At 45.8% G+C, this 15,793-nt stretch overlaps 1 protein-coding gene and 1 pseudogene across 3 annotated transcripts in view; one reads left to right on the top strand and one right to left on the bottom strand.

Moving 5' to 3' along the window:
- LRMDA (leucine rich melanocyte differentiation associated) overlaps positions 1–15,793 on the bottom strand; it is a 1,125,029-nt gene that overhangs the window by 943,276 nt on the left and 165,960 nt on the right. The window lies entirely within an intron of this gene.
- LOC149122030 (cytochrome c oxidase subunit 6C pseudogene) lies at positions 13,307–14,219 on the top strand (annotated as a pseudogene).

The raw sequence follows: 15,793 nt of genomic DNA, 5'->3' as shown, positions 1-15,793 counted from the left end.
TGTGACTTTTCTCCTTAGTATTCTCTGTCTGAGGCTGGTTGACTCAGAAGTCATGCACCAGGCGGAAGTAGAGGCCCGATTGGACTGTAGGGCTCTACTCCCATGAGGAAGCGACAGTAGTGGAATTCACAGATGGGCCGGAAGAGGGGGTCCTCAGCGGGTGGGGGAGAGGAGATGGAGAATTGGGGAAATGAAAGCACTCTGCAGAGAGATGATAGTGATAGCTGCACAGTGAACAGCGCACCTTGAAATAATGGCCAGCATGGCGGCAAACTTGATGCGTATTTTTTACTATACTAGGGAAGGAATGGCAGTGGGAACCAGAGCTAACACTGCCAGCAACAACTCCAGAGACTCTGGGATAGAGATGTTGCTCACAGATGGGCTGTCTCCAAGCCCAGGCCATGGGTCCAACCACTGAACTGGGTCAGGGCTGGGCTCACCGCCACCGTCCCCAGGCACACACGACCCCTTCAAACCCTTCCTCCAGTATGGAAAGTCAAGACACTGTGTGGCAAAAAGTGTCCTACATGAAGGAGCTTGGTGGGCGAGACCCTGTGGAAAGTAGTCATCAAAGAAGGGTGTACTTTTCTCTGAAGGGAGGAGAGAACTTCCACTTCGCTTACGGCCTTGTCTACATATTGAAGGAGTTTGTGGAGCCAAAAGGCTTCCATAGCCTTGGCAGCTCATGTCAAGAGCCTCGGGTGGTCATTGATGTCATATATAAGAGTGTTAATTGATAAATTAACAACAGGAGTCACTGTGCACTAACTTCCCATGCAGGACCTCTGTCGTCAAAGAGTTGTATTATGAGAGTTAACAGTAAAAACTTGTTCTCAAAGATATACCTTATTTTAGTGTATTAAGTGGAAGATATTTTTATGTTTTGAGGTTTTTTGTGGTTTTTTTTTGTTTTTTTTTTTTTTTGTTTTTTTTTTTTTTGACAGGCAGAGTGGACAGTGAGAGAGAGAGACATAGAGAAAGGTCTTCCTTTGCCTTCGGTTCACCCTCCAATGGCCGCCGCAGCCAGTGCGCTGCGGCCGGCGCATCGCGCTGATCCGATGGCAGGAGCCAGGTGCTTCTCCTGGTCTCCCATGGGGTGCAGGGCCCAAGGACTTGGGCCATCCTCCACTGCACTCCCGGGCCACAGCAGAGAGCTGGCCTGGAAGAGGGGCAACCGGCACAGAATCCAGTGCCCCGACTGGGACTAGAACCCGGTGTGCCAGCGCCGCAAGGCGGAGGATTAGCCTAGTGAGCCACGGCGCCGGCCCTGTTTTGAGTTTTAAATAAGCTTAAGTGCCCAGGTCCATTGCTTGTTTCCTTAAATGATTCTTCAATTTTTCTTTGTTCTCAAAGAAAAAACAAGTATATTATCACAAAAATTAAAAGAGTTTTTTTTTTTTTTTTTGACAGGCAGAGTGGACAGTGGGAGAGAGAGACAGAGAGAATGGTCTTCCTTTGCCATTGGTTCACCCTCCAATGGCCGCCGCGGCCAGCGCACTGCAGCTGGCCCACCGCACTTATCCGATGGCAGGAGCCAGGTACTTATCCTGGTCTCCCATGGGGTGCAGGGCCCAAGCACTTGGGCCATCCTCCACTGCACTCCCTGGCCACAGCAGAGAGCTGGCCTGGAAGAGGAGCAACCGGGACAGAATCCGGCACCCCGACCAGGACTAGAACCCGGTGTGCAGGCGCCGCAAGGCGGAGGATTAGCCTAGTGAGCCACAGCAGTCAAAAACAACGAAACCCGGTCATTTGCAACAAGATGGAGGAATTTGGAAAACATCATGCTGAGTGAATTAAGCCAGTCCCAAAGGGACAAACATCATATGTTCTCCCTGATTGATGACAACTAACTGAGCACCAAAGGGGAAACTTGTTGAAATGAAATGGACACTATGAGAAACAGTGACTTGATCAGCTCTTGTCCTGACGGTTAATGTACAATGTAATACTTTATCCATTTTAGTATTTTTTTTGTTCTAGTACCCTTGGTTGAACTCTGTAATTAACACACAATTATTCTTAGGTGTTTAAATTTTAACTGAAAAGTGATCCATGTTAGGAATTTGGAAAACATTATGCTGAGTGAAATAAGCCAATCCCAAAGGGACAAATACCACTTGTTCTCCTTGATAGGTGACAACTAACTGAGCACGAAAAAGGAAACCTGTTAAAGTGAAATGAACACTATGAGAAACGGTGACTTGATCAGCCCTCACACTGACTGTTGATGAGCAACTTGATATGTTATCCCTCTTAGTATTTTTTTTGTTTGTTCTACTTAATACTTTTGGTTGAATACTGTAATCAATACACAATTCTTCTTAAGTGCTGAAACTTAACTGAAAAGTGATCACTGTTAAATATAAGAGTGGGAATAAGAGAGGGAAGAGATGTGCAATTCGGGACATGCTCAAGCTGACTTGCCCCAAACGGTAGAGTTAGAAACATACCAGGGGATTCGAATTCAATCCCATCGAGGTGGCATGTACCAATGCCATCTCACTAGTCCCAGTGATCAATTTCTGTTCACAATTGATCATAATGATAGGACTAAGAACCAAAGGGATCACATAAACAAGAATAGTGTCTGCAAATACTAGCTGATAGAATAAAAAAGGGAGAGAATGGTCCAACATGGGAAGTGAGATACACAGCAGACCCAAAGAATGGCAGATGTCCTAAACAGCACTCTGGCCTCAGAATCAGCCCTTAAGGCATGTGGATCTGGCTGAAAAGCCCATGAGAGTATTTCAGGCATGGAAAGCCAAGACACTCTGGCAAAAAAAAAAAACAAACACACACCTAAATGAAAGATCTCTGCGAGTAAGATCCCAGTGGAAAGAATGGGTCATCAAAGAAGGAGGTACCTTTCTCTGAAGGGAGGAAAGAACTTCCACTTTGACCATGGCCTTGTCTAAAGATTATCAGAGTCGGTGAACTCAGGGGGCTTCCATAGCCTTGGCAGCTCATGACAAGAGCCTAGGGTGATTACTGATGCCATAAACAAGAGTGTCAATTTGTTAAGTCAACAACAGGAGTCACTGTGCACTTACTCCTCATGTAGGATCTTTGTCCTTAGTGTGCTGTACATTGAGATTTAATGCTATAACCAGTACTCAAACAGTATTTTTCACTTTATGTTTCTGTGTGGGAGCAAACTGTTGAAATCTTTACTTAATGTATGCTAAACTGATCTTCTGTATATAAAGAGAAACGAAAATTAATCTTGATGTGAATGGAAGGGGAGAGGGAGTGGGAAAGGGGAGGGTTGCGGGTGGGAGGGACGTTATGGGGGGGAAGCCATTGTAATCCATATTCTGTACTTTGGAAATTTATATTCATTAAATAAAAGTTAAAAAAAATTAAAAGAAAAATAAGGAAGGAAGCAGGAGGAAGGGAGGGAGGGAGGGAGGGAGGGTGGGAGGGAGGGAGGGAGGGAGGATGGGGCGAGAAATGCCAATATGTTCTTAAACCTGCATGTATGAGATATATGAAATCTGTTCCATTTATATAAATTAAAATTTTTTAATTATAAAAACAAACAAACCCTTCCTTGTCATGTCCAGCTTATGCCTCCACAGGATACTGAGGGGCCTGGTGTCTCTCTCTGGGTCCCTGCCCCCTCTCTCGCCAGGAGCTCCTTCTGCCTGAGGCTCAGTTCACACTGGCCTCCGTCAGCTGCCTCCCTGCACAACTTCACTCCATGCAAACCCTGGGAGAACAGAGGCGAGCGGGCAGCCCCAGCCCACCTCCCCCACCAAAGCAGTTCATCAATGCAACACAAGAGAAGGTTCCACCAGCAGCAGGCCAACTGGGGAAGAAGCAAAGTTCACAACTCCTATAATTTGGGAATTTGTGGCGAAATCCAGCCTAAGCTGGGCCAAAGAAAGGCTCTGCTGTGAAAATGTGCAATGTAAACAAGACTTGAGGGAAAGCGTCCAAGCGAAGAGAAGTTTCTTACAGGTTTTAGTTGAAATACATATTTGATTGACCATTTTTGAAGAACTTAAAGAAAACACACACTGCGTCAGGACTGGGAAATTGGGTCCCATGCCTGCCACTCAAACATCAGCCAGTCCCACAGAATCCCCACTGTCACAGTTTCTCTCCCCCCAGGTTAGAGAACCTCCAAGTGCCTTCCAGGCACCAGCAGGCCGTGACGTTCACGTGCACGGACCCTCTGGGCTGCAGGGGACTGGCTCCAGGACCTCTTTCAGACACCGCCGTCTGTAGAAGCTCAAGTCCTTCCCGGAAGCTGCACACGTCCCTGCCCAGACGGAATCATCGCTGGATCACCGACAACGTCTAGTGCAATGGAAGCACAATGCAAGCAGGCGCTGCCCTGTGGCGTTGAGGGAATAGCAGCGACAACAGACTGCACATGCTCGACAGACACACCCTTTTTTTCAAATATTTTCTATTTGAGGTTGGTGGAACCCAGAAACAGGGAGGGTAGGGGTTGACTATCACACATGTTGTATATTTACATGTACAGAAGAGAGAGAGGAAGAGTAATGGGGGTGGGGGCTATGTTCATGTTCTCTATGTGTTATAAGGGGGATGATACGAGCTGTATGGCATGTATATTGTGATGTGAAAGTGTGTGCTATATATGTGGTCTGTGTGTCTGCCTATATATGCACTAATGAGACCTGCTACTGAATAGAAAGAACACATCAGTTATTTCATAGTACTTCCTATATTTCAAGGTGACAAAAGTGGCACTAGACAGGATGGTAAATGTACTAAATGTCACTAGATTACACACTTTCAAATGGTTAAAACAGCAAATGTTACGCTGCATGGGGTTTTTTGTTTGTTTTTAAAAAGCAGTAAGGCTGGGGTCGGTGCTGTGGTATAGTGGCTCAAGCTGCTGCCTGCAATGCCATATGGGCACTGGTTCAACTCTCAGCTGCTCTACTTCCAATCCAGTTCCGTGCTAATGTGCCTGGGAAAGCAGAAGATGGCCCAAGTGCTCAGGCCCCTGCCCCATGTGGAAGACCCACATGAAGCTCCTTTTAGCCATCTGGAGAGTCAACCTGCAGATGGAAGATCTATCTCTGTGTGTGTGTGTGTGTGTATGTGTATGTATATATATCCCCCTTTCTCTGTAATTCTGCCTTTCAAATAAAATAAAAATAAATCTTTTTTTGAAAGACAGTAAAACCATTTCTTTGAAAACACTCAGCATGTTCATTAGTCCTGAAGCCAGAATCCAAGCACATCCTTTGGTCCAGTTCTTCTGAGTGATGTCTTATCACCTTACAATGTAGGCCTGACATCTCCTGGCTAATCCATGCCTGGGCCAAGTCCCACAGACCAAGAACACTTTCTGGCTAATAACAAATAGCAGCCTCACCTTCTACTCACCAAGGAGGCCATACTCCTGCTTTCTGAAGGTCTTTCCAGCAGGGAAGGTGAACACAGGAAGACCACATGCAGCAGGGTGAGTGTCAGGGACCTGGTTCCACCTGATGTTCACACTCAGGATTCATGTACAAAATTCATCACAGCAGACATTCAGGTCTTCTCACCTGGCCCAGGGCAGGGCTCCCTCCAATGAATCACATGTCCACAAGGTTTTCATCCCAGTTTTTTCTTTTTTTAAGATTTATTTATTTATTTATTTGAAAAGCAGACTTAGAAAAGGAGAGGCACAGAGAGAGAGAGGGAGAGAGAGGGAGAGAGGGAGAAAGAGATCAATCTTCTATCTGCTAGTTCACCCCCCAAAAGGCTACAATGACCAAGGCTGGACCCGGCTGCCATGGATACGGGGGCCCAGGCACTTGGGTCATCGTCTGCTGCTTTCCCAGGCACATGAGCAGGGAGACAGATCAGAAATGGAGCAGCTGGGACTTGAACTGGCACCCATATGTGATGCTTGTGCTACAGGCCACTGCTTAACCTGCTGCGCCACAGTGCCAGCCCCTTCATTCCATTTTTATAACAATTTAAGCAATGAAATGCCCATATAAACCTGACAACCAAGAACTTTCTTAAACAGGAGAAAGATGCCGGATTCTCTTAAGGTGCTGTGTTTTCTCCCTCTAGAAGTAGGTAACGGAGGGCAGAGTCTGACAAAACTAAGAAGGAGACTATGAAGCTTGCTGATGATTATTTTTTGAAATCTGCTTTCCAAAAAATACGGAGCTTTAAGTTCCAGTTAATGGCCCTTGACAAGAACCAGAGTCCTTGGCACTTCACTCCCAAACAGCCCCACAAGTCAACAGTGTGGACGTATGTGCCCTAACAGAGCCCGTTTCTAAGCAGCAGCCTCCCCAGAGTTCCTGGGCAGCACCATTCCAGACTGCAGCACAGGTTTATTTGCAAATAACATTGCCACTTCTTGTGGAGCTCTTCTGTTGCAGGACTTATTTATCTGAGAGCCAGAACAATGTGGGAGGGGGGAGTTCACTCTCCAAATGTCCACAATAGCCAAGTGGAGGCCAGGCTGAAACCGAGAGTCAGGAATTCCAGCCTAGTGTCTCACGTACGTGTCAGGGACCCAAGCACTTGGTCCATCTCGTCCACTATCCTCCCAGGAGCATTAGCAGGAAGATGGTTCCAAAGCAGAGCAGATGGGATTCAAAAATGCACTCCAATAAGGGATAACAGTGTCCCAAGCAGCAGCCTAACCCACTACATCACAGCCCCAGCCCCTCTGAAGGCCTGTTAATAAGGCCACCTCGTGGGGTAAGGAATGAACTATCTAGCAATTCAAATCTATGAGTCCTTCTTTGGAGCCTCCTATTGCCACTCATTTGGACTCGACTTCTTGATTCTAGCCCCACCTCCCAGGCTGGGGAGGGCTGAGTACCCACTAGTATAATCCCAGATGCTAACTGCCTTGAAGGAAGTTGGTGCTCTGTTTGGTGCCATGCGAGAGTAATTGTGGAGGTCGGTGCTTTGGCACGGGAGGTTAAGCATCTGCCTGCGGCACCAGCATCCATAGGGGCATTGCTTTGAGTCCCAGCTGCTCCACTTCCAATCCAGCTCTCTGCTGATGGCCTGGGAAAGCAGTAGAAGATGGCCCAAGTGCTTAGGTCCTTGCATCCATGTAGGAGACCTGGAAGAAGCTCCTGGCTTCAGATCAGCTCAACTCTGGCCGTTGTAGCCCTTTGGGGAATGAACCAGTGGATGGAAGACATCTCTCCCTCTTTCTCCCTCTGCCTGTAACTATGCCTCTCAAGTAAAGAAATAAATCTTTTTAAAAATAGAAAAGAAATTGTTTAAAAAAAAAAAAGAAAGTAATTATGGCCTATGAACAAACTAGGGAGAGTGATGGAGAAAATGAGGGTGACGCAGCTCTTTGTGGTGTACCTGCAGTTATATGATGGAGGAAAATCGACAGTTGCTGGAGACCAAGGCTTGGAAAGTGGCCCTTGACCAAGACAGGAGACCCAGGCAGAAACAGTAACAGGAAGTGACTCTCTGAGAGACAGAGTGAACAGAGGAGCTAGACCACAGTGTGAGGTACAAATGTGACTCACTAGCCTTTGCCTCAAAGGGCCACACTCCCACTGCACAGGGACTGGCACACATTACCCCACTGCATCCCAAACTGAGCCACCACGGACCACTATGGAGGTCAGATACGGGTTCCTGCCTGGCAGGGAGGCTTCAGAGTTTGTCACAACACAAAGTGTACACAGCTAAGATGTACAACACAATGTTTCATCTACAAACACACAGTGAACTGATCACTAGAGTCAAGCGGATTAACACGTCCTTCTCCTCACATAGTTACGTCTGCACGTGTGTGGTGAGAACACTACAGATCCACTCTCTTGGCAAACTCCAAGTACAAAATACAGTGCAATGGGCTGTAAGCCCCCATGCTGTGCACTAGCTCTCCAGAACTCATTCACCCCACATAAATGACCTTGTGACCAACATCTCCCCATCCCACCCCCTCCACTGTCACACCTCTCTCAAGTAACCACCATTCCATTCTCTGTGTCTATGTGTTTGCCTATTTTAAATTCCACATATAAATGAGATCTGGCTGTACTCTTCTGTGTCTGGCTTATGTCACTTAGCATACTGTCCTACAGGTTTACTCATGTTGTTGTAAATGGCAGAACTTCTTTTTTTTAAGACTAACTAATGCTCACTGATAGATACATATTTCACAATTTATTATCTGTTCATCCATCACTGGACTTAGGTTACCACCCTATCTTGGTTATCTGGGTTTCTACACAAAGTAAATGAAATCAGTATCTCAAAAAGATAACTGAACTCCCGTGTTCATAGCAGCATTGCTCATGAATGCCAAGATATGGTACTCGGTTCATAATCCCTCTAGACAACCCCTCTGTGTTTGGTTAGACACCAGAAACAACCAGAAAACTGGTTAAAAGCAGAAATTCCTGGGCTCCACTATAACCTACAGTTGTCTCCAGGAGTGGGGTATAAGAATCTGTGTCTCTTCAACTTCCTTGAGTGGTCCATACACAGCCAGTGCACAGACCAGGATATGCAAATCACCGAGTCACCTCACCTGCTTTCACGTGGGGAATGAAGCAAAAGTTTTTGTTAACAAAACATAGACAAAGTGGGTATTTCCCCTTAAAAAGAAAAAATATGTTCAACGGTAATATTTTAGTATTTGTTTACCAATCATTAAATGTAGAGAAAAAGGTTAGAAAGCCAAGATTATATACTAAAAACTAAAACTGGAGGGACCAGGAATAAATTAGTCTCCTTTCAACTGGACTCCATTACATAAGTATCACCTGCACCAACAGAAAAATACAGTTCAATAGAAGGACATCCCAAGAAATACAACATTACATAAAATGACTTCCCAGCTGTGCTAGCTTTAACAATACATAATTAAGACAATAAATCTGCAGACAGGAAAATACCATGTAGGTCAATGTAAGTAACACATCAGAAATTTGCAGAAATTTTAACAGGCATTTACTAGCCTATCACATATCAAGAGAGGTCTGGTTCATAATACCAGATAGGCAAGACTGGAAGAAGACAGTTAAAATCCATAAAGGGACAGTTCTGAAATGTCTTCATCCCTGTAGACACAGCTATTCCCATAAAACTTTATAATAGAATGCCAAATATTTTTAACTAGTCATTAAAGCTGTCTTAAGAATTTCTATTGTAGATTTTGATATCTAATTCCAATGACTGTATAAATTTGGAAGCTACAAAATCAATTTTCCATAAAACATCATTGGAACTTCACTAATCCAAACTGGCCTCCTTCCTAATTAGGTTGAATTCATGGGATTCTACTATAGTGCACTGCCAAATCAAATAGAACTAACTTGGAGATTTGTGCTGTAGGGGATTCGCAAGTCGCCCTCCCCTCCATGAGCAGAATGACCAGCGGGCAGCAGTCCCTACAATAAATATTTAATGGCTGCCAACACCGTCCCCAGCACTCAGAAGGAGACACAGATACAAACACACCTTCAGATCTATCTGCAACCTGCGTTCTGCCCTCTTTCTTGCTCATGGCAAATAGTGAATTTTCCCAGCACAGAGAGAAATGCCAGTCGACTCACTCAAGCCAAAGGTAAACAGAAAGGCAGTGAGAAGAAAGGAACAAGGAAAAAAAAAAAGACTGCAGCAGTTTAGGAAGCCTGTCTTCATACCAGAAGGTCATTGCCTCCTCTAAGTGTCCCCTCACCTCCTGACAGGTGAATTCCAGAGGCAGAGTGGACACCCAGGGCTCCAGGGGGCCACACCAAGTCTGCATGTTGGGGAGAGAACAAGCAGATCCCAAGTGGTCCACAGCAGAGCTGGGAGTGAGTGAGAACATACAGGAACCCAGCTCTAAAAATAGCTGGTTTTTTTTTTCTTTTCTGTTTTTAATACTCTCATTGCATCCTTGTTTTACAAGCACTTCTGTAGTTCTGACATTTTCTTTCCATTTCTGAATGCACAGAGAGGAAACGAAGGCACGGTGCAGGAACACTGACAGTCCACCTCCTCCCTTAGCTAACAGTGACGTGAACACACAGAGGCACAGGCACGTCTCGCCTCCGTCCACATGCTTTGGTTTAGGAGGCGAGTCACCAGCAGGGAGGTCTCATCTTGAGCAAACATCACTTCTGGAGCTGGTGTTTGGAGTAACAGTTAAACTGCCAACTGGGACACCCGAGCTGCATATCACAATGCCTGGGTGCCAATCCTGGCTCCACTTCTATTTCCAGCTTCCTGCTAATGCGCACCCTGGGAGTCAGCAGGTGATAGCTCAAGTATTTGGACCCCTGCCAGCCATGTTGGAGACTTGGACTGAGTCCCTAGCTCCCAGCTTTGACCTGACCCAGCCCTGGATGCTGTGAGAATCTGGGAAATGAACCAGCAGATGGGAGTGCAGACTCTGCTTCTCCCATTCATCCATTCATATTCCCTCTCTCTCTCAAATGTACAAACAGAAAACAAGCCTTCTCTGCAAAGAGACTAAGAGAAGCTCACTTAACTCCCCCCAGAACCACCACATCTTGCTCCTTTAACTGGCCACATGTCATAGGGAAGCACACATCCCAGTCACAGAGATGCAGGTTCCTGTCCCAGCTCCACCTCTTCTTCCTGGGCGACCCTGGATCTGTTAACTCACGTCTGTGACTCCATTTCCTCTTTAAATTGCTGATAACTATTTTCATCCCAGTCCTTCTTAACACCGCAGCGGCAGCAGGGAGGGCTAAAACATGCCCAGAAAGGATGCCGTAGGACAAGGAACCTGACTGTCCCTGCAAACCAGATCCAGGCAGCCCCCAGGAGCCCATGGGTGTGCGTCAGCCTCTCCTTGCCTTGTCCCCACGAGGCTGGGAAGACAATGGTTTGGTGAAATTATCTCATGCCACAAGAACTTCTGTGTGCCCCTCCCTGCTTGGGGCAAACATGGCAAACTCTGGAACACATCCGCATGGAGAGGAGGCTCACTCTTGACTAGAGGCTGCATGGAACGGACCCCCTTCTGCTTTCAAACAGCGGCCGTGAGCTGAGCTACTCAAAATCCAACAACACAGGGACACCATGGGGAAGAATTCTGTGAAGGCAACACCCAAATCCAAACCCACAGAAATGGATTAGAACTCAAGATTCCTCACGCCCCATCCTGGGACAGCCGCATTGTACAGCATTTCATCATATAGACTCTGCAGCGTGACTGCTGTAGTTCCTTTCGGTTATGCTGAACACAGAGACCTGGGTTTACACTATGCCCGCTGTCCCAGTGAACTGCTCCTTGTTCATTCAACCCCATAAATTTATTTTTTCTAAAGGTTTATGTATTTATTTATTTGGAAGGCAGAGTGACAGAGAGGGAGAGAAACGGGGCAGGAAGGGGCAGGGAGACACACAGAGAGCTTCCCTCCTCTGGTTCACTCCCTAGATGAAAACAACAGCTAGGGCTGGACCAGGCCAACACCAGGAGCCAGGAACTCCATCAAGATCTCCCACATGTCTGGCAAAGGCCCAACCACTTGGGCCACCTTCTGCTGCCTTCCCAGGTTCATTAGGCAGGAGCTGGGTCAAAAATGGAGGATCCCAGAGTCAACCAGAGTCTGATACAGGATGCAGACAGCACAAACGACCTACTTTTAGTTCTGCAGAACTCATCTCAACGCTCAGCTTCAGGACAGATGCTGGAAACTCTCTTACCCTACCTAGGAAGGCAGTGCAAGGCCTAACTGGGAGATGGCAGCAGTAATAATGATAAACATGAGCACAGACAAATCAATTGAGTTTCTATGTCCCTGTGGGTCCGAAAAGCAGTTCTGGTCTCATACTAATATGCTGAGAATTTCGTATCTTTCACTATATTTCACCCCAAGGAAACTCAACATTTCTACGACAAAACATAATGTTCATGAAATCCCCAAATTAAATACAAACCTTTTCTAAGAAACAAAATTTGTCTTGACCTTCTTGGCAATGGGCTTGATCTTATGAAACACAAACAGCAGACCAAAAGAAGAGAATGGCTTACTGATTGAATTTTTAAGACTGAGAGCATACGGCAAAGGGTCACAAGACAACTGACATAAAACTGAGAACCAGAGAGATCAAATGACTTGCTCATTATTACATGCGATGGGCAACGGCTAGAATCCAAGTGTCCCAGTTATAAGTTCACTGCCTTTTTCCTACCACACTGTGTGCCACTTTAAAAAAAATCTACCAAGTCATGGCTACATTTCTGATAGCTCAGCTGCTAAGTATCAAGATCCTTAGCTGGGGCCAGCACTGTCGTGCAGCGGGTTAAAGCCCTGGCCTGAAGCAGCGGCATTCCATACAGGTTCTGGTTCTAGTCCCAGCTGCTCCTCTTCTGATCCAACTCTCTGCTAGGGCCTGAGAAAGCAGTAGAAGACAGCCCAAGGCCTTGGGCCCCTGAACCCAGGTGGGAGACCCGGAAGAAGCTCCTGGCTCCTGGCTTCAGATTGGCGCAACTCCAGCTATTGTGGCCATCTGGGGAGTGAACCAGTGGATGGAAGACCTGTCTCTCTGTCTCTATGTCTCTCTGTAACTCTGTCTTTCAAATAAATAAAATAAATCTTTAAAAAAAAAAAAAGATCCTCAGCTGTAATCATCCAATCAGTATTTGGGTAAAGGGGACAATAATTTTGACTAAAAAAGCAAAATTATAACTTACTTTAAAAAAAGATGCTTAGAGCACTGTTGATGACTGCCCTGCCTCCTTGGTCAGGCATGACTCTCACTATGGGGCAAATAACACTTTGTGTGAAGAGCTTAACATGGGGACCCCAAGTGGGTGTTAAGAGAGATCTACAAATTGCAAAAACTAAGTGCAACATGTTACATTAATGCACATTTTTCTAAGACAAATGGCCATAATGTTCATCAGATTCTCAAATAGTTCACCTTAAAATAACTAACCGAGCCAGCGCCGCGGCTCACTAGGCTAATCCTCCGCCTAGCAGCGCCGGCACACCGGGTTCTAGTCCCGGTTGGGGCGCCGGATTCTGTCCCGGTTGCCCCTCTTCCAGGCCAGCTCTCTGCTGTGGCCAGGGAGTGCAGTGGAGGATGGCCCAGGTGCTTGGGCCCTGCACCCCATGGGAGACCAGGAAAAGCACCTGGCTCCTGGCTCCTGCCATCGGATCAGCGCAGTGCGCCGGCCGCAGCGCGGCGGCCGCACCGGCCATTGGAGGGTGAACCAACGGCAAAGGAAGACCTTTCTCTCTGTCTCTCTCTCTCTCACTGTCCACTCTGCCTGTCAAAAAAAAAAAAAAATAACCGAATAAAATTATTCACTTTTTCCAAATTTGTAAGGGTTTGTAGTGTCATCCATTTCTCTAACAATGGAAGGATGTTGGTACTGAGGACAAGAACTACCAAGGTGCCCAGCGCTTTGGCGAAACCTCAGATGTGGGGCCTTCTGGCCAAACGCCTGTGCTTTCATATTGTTGGAGCCTTTTCCTTCTCCTTGAGCACTACAACGATGTCTAAGTTTGCAGGGGGGGACCAAGAAAGAAGGCATATGCAGATTCCTGCAGAAATTATGATTCCATGAAAGATTTCGAGGAGATGAAGAACACTGGTATCTTCCAGAGTGCAAAGTGATTTGGGATATAAAGAATTACTTTGGATTCAATTCTGTAAAAGTCTGTCACTGACCTGCATTCCTGAACTATGAAACATGAAATATGTGGGGTAAGGAACAGTTTCTCTTGATAAATAAATAAATACTCTGGAAAAAAGAAGAGTCTGTGCTTTCTGACTGAATCCTTTTAAAAAGTACAATCTTAATAATGCCGCAGACCCTAAACTTGACTCCCTTTAAAAGAAAATCTCCAACGATCAAAGTTTTACCATTGTCCTTTCTCACTTGAAATCCACTTTATGAAACAGAGACTTCTACAAAACTTTAAAGTCAGGTTGATCATATCCAGAATGGTAAGATCCTGAAATATCTAAGCCACTGCTATTAAGCTCTAAGATATAAGGGTCCTCTTTAGTGGAAAGCTGGGTTACTGTACAGCTGAAACCTAACTGCCCATCATAAACAACTTCAATACATTTGAAATAGCAGGGTGGACAGGCTCTCCCACACTGAGGGTCATTTATGAAGCGATCAAAGGCTGTAGTGGGAAAAAGAAGTATGAAGAGGGACAAGGCTTTATAGAATGAATAACTTTTCTCATTCTCAACATTTCTTATGTTCTTTTACAACAAATTGCTTGGCTCTTGAGAACAGACTCATAAAAGAAGTGAAATATATTTTTGTATCCTGGATGTGAACTTTTTTTTTAATATATAAAGTTGTAATGACCCTTTCTAAACAATATGAGCCAACCCTTCAAAAATTTCCATTGTTTCCACGACATAAATTACTTTGTGCATCTATGTCTATCAGCTGAATGCAGAAGGCAAACACATGAAAGGCATCTGAAAGACAACATCTCCTAGGAGTTACGCTTGGAAGCTGGAAAGCCCAGTAATCCCCCTACCTAGATAAATAGAGTTTTCCAAATGACTAGAGGGATCAACAACAGAGCAGGGCCAAGCATTTGAATGTTATAAAGGGGACTCAACACTGGTCCCCGGGGGAGAGAATCCAACATTCAGCTCCTTTGTGGCTGGCCGACCCTTCTAAGACACAGCCCTACCTTGACTGGAAGGGAACCAAAACAAAACAGTATCTTCAAGCAATGCACACACAATCCAAGTGGAATCTCTCCAAGCTCAGAACATTCACAGCTTATTCAGTCCATATGCTATCCACTCCTTCCCTTTAAACAAACAAACCTAGACACAAGGAGCCATTTCTTAGTCACTCAAGATCAAAACCCCTTCTCCCTTAACCTCGAATCATTGGTGACAGTTACTGTGCGTCACCTGTTTGGGGATTATTTTTTTCTTTGTAATAAGAAACTCAGTAGACGCTTTCTCAAAAATGTCTCAGGAGCCTGACTCAACTCGTCTTCTGTTAGTGGCAAACACAAGGCATATGATCTGACCTTGCACTGAGTTCCCGAAAGCAGGATTTAGGGAAGCTGACAATAGCTCAATTGGGTGATGATCAATCACAGACAACAGTATTGTGGGAGAGAAGAGAAATCACACAGAGCATGTTTCTCGTGGAGAAAATAAGCTTTTGAAGTAGAGCAGATGACCTGCACTATGTTAGCCGAAACTCCTGCTTTCAGAGTGGGAATGATATAACACGCTGTGGTCAGAAAGGCCATAGGTCAAATCCCACTTGGGCTAACAGACTCTCTGCAACACACTCAAACTGAGATCGAGCCACATTCTTTGTAAACTGGTATGGTCAAAGCAGTAATACCTAACTCTCAGGGTTGTTGAGATTACTAAGCAAGATAACTGAATGTAAAGTACTGAACACAGCACCCAGCACATACTGAGCACTCAGTGCACCTTAGTTTAGTTATTGCTATCATTGCATTTTGCATTTTTATACAAGGTTTATTTATTTATTTATTTGAAAGGTGGGGTTACAGAGAGAGAAGGAGAGGCAGAGAGAGAGAGAGAGAGAGAGAGAGAGAGAGATCTTCCATCTGCTGGTTCACTCCCAAAACGGCCACAACAGCCAGGGCTGAGCCAGGCCAAAGCCAGGCGCTTCTTCTGGGTCTCCCACTTGGGTGGCAGGGGCCCAAGCATTTGGGCCATCCTCTGCTGCTTTTCCCAGGATCGTTAGCAGGGAGCTGGATCAGAAGTGGAGCAGCCAGGACACAAACCGGAGCTCTTATGGGATGCCGATGTCACAGGCTGAGGCTTCACCCTCTGGGCCACACACCAGCCTCTACTGCTGCATTTTTACTGGCCAAAATCAAGG

This window comes from Oryctolagus cuniculus, chromosome 15 (assembly GCF_051225735.1).
Source record: "Oryctolagus cuniculus isolate XC-2025 breed Fujian yellow rabbit chromosome 15, ASM5122573v1, whole genome shotgun sequence".
In the NCBI taxonomy this organism is placed as follows: domain Eukaryota; kingdom Metazoa; phylum Chordata; class Mammalia; order Lagomorpha; family Leporidae; genus Oryctolagus; species Oryctolagus cuniculus.
Note: the sequence above shows the minus strand (reverse complement) of the source record. Positions and strands in the feature narration are given on the sequence as shown.